Source organism: Monopterus albus, unplaced genomic scaffold (genome assembly GCF_001952655.1).
Source record: "Monopterus albus unplaced genomic scaffold, M_albus_1.0 scaffold41.1, whole genome shotgun sequence".
NCBI lineage: Eukaryota > Metazoa > Chordata > Actinopteri > Synbranchiformes > Synbranchidae > Monopterus > Monopterus albus.
In genome coordinates this window covers 3002870-3008240 of record NW_018127921.1, presented here as the reverse complement: position 1 = coordinate 3008240, position 5371 = coordinate 3002870, and positions in this window count along the sequence as shown.

Below are 5371 nucleotides of genomic sequence, written 5' to 3'. Positions count from 1 at the left end.
ATGATTTAAAATCTGGCTGTTCAGACCAGGTCATAACTCCAGTTGTCTGCGCATGCACCTCTGCCACTAGCTTGCCACTATTACACATTACTAACTTTGTGTCTCCTTTCTCCCGTAGTGTGTCCTCTCTCTCTCTCCCTGTACCTTTCTGCAGGTTGCCCTGGCCCTGGAGCTCTATGTCTCTGACGAGCAGTCACCGGCCACATCGACCTGATCAGTGTTTGATTGTTGTGTCTTGTTGCTTTTCTTCTTTTGTCTCTCCTCTATCCACTCACCCCAACCGGTCGAGGCAGAAGGCCGCCCACCAAGAGCCGGGGTCTGTCGGAGGTTTCTTCCGTTAAAGGGAGTTTTTCCTCCCCACTGTCGCCAAGTGCTTGCTCAAGGGGGATTTGTTGGGTTTTCCCTATGTAATAATATTGATAACAGTAAGGTCTAGACCTTACTTTGTAAAGTGTCCTGAGATGACTTTTGTTGTGATTTGGCGCTATACAAATAAAATTTGATTTGATTTGATCTTTTATATGGGATTCATTGAATGCAAATGATCTATTGGTCAATAGTGTAAGTGGCTAAGTAGTTATCCCCTCTCTGTTCAATAGACACATTCAGCCCTTGATGAACCAGCTGGATTAGTTGATTTGCTGCAGCAGCACGATTTTATAGTGTGTGTGTACATTTGAAAACATATTTAGTAGTTAACATAAATACATATGCAAGTCAGAATGAGTGTGCATCCAAACATCATTAATGAAATTTTTGTTTTGAATCATGAATCCACGATTTAAAGTTGCTTACATGTACAGTAGAGAAGTACTCAAACTCTGCTAGTCCTTTTATCCAGACTTGATAGGCTTTTTCATAGTCAGGGTCACTCACATGGCCAATGAGGCCCTATCACACACTCAGCTCAGCATGATAGATGAGGGTTCTTATTGTTGAGCCAAGCTAGCTAGCGCCCTCTGCCCCCACCCTCCAAATACCTGAGCCACACATACATTGCGCTGCTGTCGCAGCATAGCATTGGTACACACTCTTATAAAGATCCAAGGGCATCGATTCAACTCTGCTTCATTAATATGTATTGGAAATTATTTTCCACTTTGTTAAGGCAGGTCTTGCTCCCCTGAAGGTTAGGTCCAGCGGGAGTGTGTATGCACGCATGGGTGTTAAGTTCTTGTTCAGCAGAAAATAAATTATTTTTGCAACTTGCTACTCAGTACTATGTTGTTCAGTTTGTGTTTTCTGTTGTTAGAAACCCAGAAAGTTTTACAGTTATATATGCATTCCTTAATGTTCAGGAGAAGCTGTTGAGTCATAATTGATAATTTCACTGCCAGTGAAAGTCAAAGTCAGACTAAAGATTAGCTCTCAAATGTGTTCTAAACTGTAATATAAACTTATACTTTAAAATAACATGGTTGTTGCTGATGATGCCTGAGCTATGCAGCTCACTTGATTACAGCACTGTGTTAGGAGACCTTCCAGTGTTTTAACAGAGCTCGAAGGGGGCTCTTTTGACAGCTGGTGTACCCGGAGCAAATAAACAAAGGATTGGAAATGGATGGGACTTGGTGCAGCCAATATTGAGCCACCAAAAAATGCTTGGATCAGTACCAGTCTCCATCCTGTGGATTGGTTTGGAACACCCATAGTCTCTGATACTTGCCCTACAGAAGCATAGCTGTTTCTGAAAACAGATTTTTTAGCTCATTATAAGGTTTTTAATACTTTAATGCAATATAGCAAGTTCATTAAACAGCTTAAACATATGTTTTGTACCTTAATGTTTGGATTCTTTTCCACAGAAAGCCCATATATTTTTAATGGGACATATTGTATGCCTAATAACATCAATCAGTTTGCCTCTATTCTGCTAATACTGCTGCATACTCAAGGCTTCAGAGCACTCTGAACTCTCTCTCTGATTAGTATTAATCAATATGTTAGTGCATGTGTTTCTGCATGTGTGTGCTAGGCTTTGTTTCTTAATGGGGCATAATATTGGCAGCCCTGGCACAAGGCTGGTCTCATTGGGAAGCTGGTGACACCCAGGGCTGATTTGATTAAAACCAACAGATCGCTTTCTAAGGCTGCTCATTACACCGGACAACCAGGGACCTGATGACAAGACCACTTAGCATATGTAATGGCCAGGTAGTGGGAGATTTAGGTGAAGATTGATGTGAGGATGGGGAAACCATTGAAAACTTGAAGCAAAGAGATAAAGTTTCTTATAAATGATTCCTTCAATAGGAAGATCGAGCTCATGTTTAAGACTTACTGACTATTAATGTAATTTTTCATCTTTGCATGTAATTCACCATAGAGGTGTTATAAACCCCTTGTTGATGAAATGTCAAGTGTGATTTTAATGTTGCTCATGTTTAAAATATGGGCCTTGGATAGATTAATAGAGACCAAACCCCAAATTACAGTTTTTGCTCCCTGGAGCAAATGAAATACAGCAACTCGCATTAGCGTTATGAATATGCTCCCAGATATCTAAAACAAATCCACAGAAATCGCCACTTAATTTTTCAAAAAGCAGGAACCGTTGGCCTGTTTTTAAATTGAAAATATCATAATGAAAGATTTCTACCGCAAAAAGCATCACAAACATTTTACCCCCCAATGTGCCAGCTCATACATAGAGAAGACTATTCTCCCTCTACATCCATTTAAAAATAAGTGATTTAAATTGAGGCGTCAGCACTTGGAAGACAGATAGGTGTCAGTTAATGTGTTCTTTTTTCTCTCGGTAGGAATTAACTCCTCTTCTCAGCTCTGGCACACCCGGGATCAGCAGAGTAATGAGCCCTAAAAGGAAATCGCTTAGCATGTTTATCTTTTTCCCAGCATCTTTACTACCACAAACCCAAATTCCTTGACTTAACCCATGACTTATTGAGGGGCTCAAAGCTCAAAGCCAATTTCACAAACATGTCCTCCATCTCTTGTTTACTTATGGGTGTGTGCACTGAAGGGAAAAAGAGGGCTTTAGTGTGTATGGGTTAAGATTTGTGTATAGTGGGTGCATGATTGTGCTGTAGTGCTGTGGGAGTGTGTATGTACATTATTTACTCCTGGGGAGTGTTACTCCCTCTACATAAAGCAGAGGAGAAAATCAAATATGTTTTATTACCATTAGATCTTGTGTTTCGTTCTCCACCATTCAACCAGTATTTAGAGAGGGATGATATGATTCTTTTCTTTTAATAAGCTTAAGTATTGTGCATGGTTTTTATCAATATTTGGCACAAATGAAAATAGATGTCCAAATAACATGAGTTACACACTTAAATCTTAAGCCACATACTTGTGCAAAATGCTTAGTAGCAATCCTGGCTATCTCATCGAGCTGTGGAATATCACATTCTTCATCAAAGCAGAGCACACATATCCGCTTTTATAATCAGTTTCTGCACAGACAGGGCAGAAACTAAATGTTCAGTAATTTGTCTCTACTGTTTGTATTTCCAGAAATGACATCAGCCATATATCTACACACAGATAACTAGTTAGCCACCATGCTTAAGGACAGTCTAAACAAAGTACAGTCTATGTGCTGTTTTCTCCACCTGTGATAACCAGATCTCCTCAAAAAAACAAAAACAAATAAAAAAATAAATGTTGATTCACAGAATTGAGTCTCATTTTTCAGTCTAGCCCACTCACATTTGTCATTATTGAGTTTACTACAGTATACTGTAGCTATCTTGATGTGTACACATTTATTCTAACCATTCATGTTACAGTTTGAGTCTTGAATTAGGACAGCTGATGTGGCCAGCTTATATGCTCATTCCTGACCTATTTATGCATTTTATAATTGGGCTCCACAACTTCAGTGTTTTGCACATCATACAATAAATGACATTTTAGCAGCTCTGTGAGTTTGTGTTGGAAATGCAATTGTCTGTTCTATCATATCTGGTTTCAGGCGCATAACATTTCTGGATGAAACCCAAAGGCTTGTGAGACCCACTCTCTGAAAACTGATCTTAAGAGGAGAAGAGTCCTGCTATAGTTGATACAACCCCACAAGGCAGGACCTGACTGGGATTTTGTCCTCTTTGCCCTGACTAGATAAGGTCCACTGCTTACCTGCTTTTTCTCTTTCTTAGCTTGACATCTATGACAATTACTTCAGGCCTAAGGGAAAGGATGCAAAGGACACTCACAAGGACATAACTGAATATTTACATAAAGGCACAAACTCAGCATGTACAGTGGAGTCTACTGTAGTGATGGCTTTTGTCAATCCTTTACCATTGTACACATCTTTAGGCAAATGATAAAAGCTTTGCTATTCAAATCAGTTTGCCTTTATTTCCTAAAATTATTTTCTGTATTTTTTAAATTCTCAGTATTTACTACAGTAATTAAAGGGTAACTGTACTATGTCTGCCATTGATTCTGCCAGACTTTGAAATTGTATTTAAGCACTCTTTTGGTGAATCTAGGGAGTTTCCTAAAGTGTTTCCTTTTCCTGTTTTTTCTCATTTTCTTTTTTCAGTGTGCTTCTACACACTGGTGTAAAGTAGAAAGGAACATCACCCCATCAACCCCTCCACCCCACCTTTCTCAGCACACAATCCCACACCATTCTCCTTGTTTGTGGGCAAATCAGATGGATATTGATGTTAATTAGGCAGCTTCTAGCTAACAAGGTGTTCAACATTATCTAACCATCCATTACAATTGTGTAATGTGTGCATTGAATAAATTTTTCCTTTAACGAGATAAGTATCCATCAATTTGTGTCAGCTATTGAAAGGTGGGTAATGAATGGCTTCTACAGGTAACCAAAAATAATGCAACATACCTTATGAAGGGACTGAACTCAGTTAAACTGCCTGGCATGTAACCATACTGATTGATTAACTGCTAAGATTTTCTGCATGTCTATCCACTGGCTAAAGCACATCACTCGGCTTTGTTGTGGTTGGTGGACAATACAGTTTTGGTTTGTCAAAGAAAATCAGAATCAGTATCAGCTTTATTGGCCAGGTGTGACGGACACACGAGGAATTTGACTCTGGTACATTGGCTCTCAATGTGCAAACAGTAGACCAGCATAAGGCTGTGTAATATAACAAAATAGCAGTATTAACATCAACAAACAGTGCAAACAATGCAGAATAAGCAGTATAAACAGACAGTAAACAATGCAGACAACAAAGGAAAGTTCATTGAAATTAGATAAATAGGGATAAAACAGAGTACTTAAGAACTAGAGACTTGTATAAGTCTCTATAATCTGTACGAGGTCTTTGAGGGATCTGCAGTGATCCTCTCCGCCCTCCTTTTGACCCGTGAGGTGTGCAGGTCCTCCATGGAGGGCAGGCTCACACCAATGACCTTTTCTGCA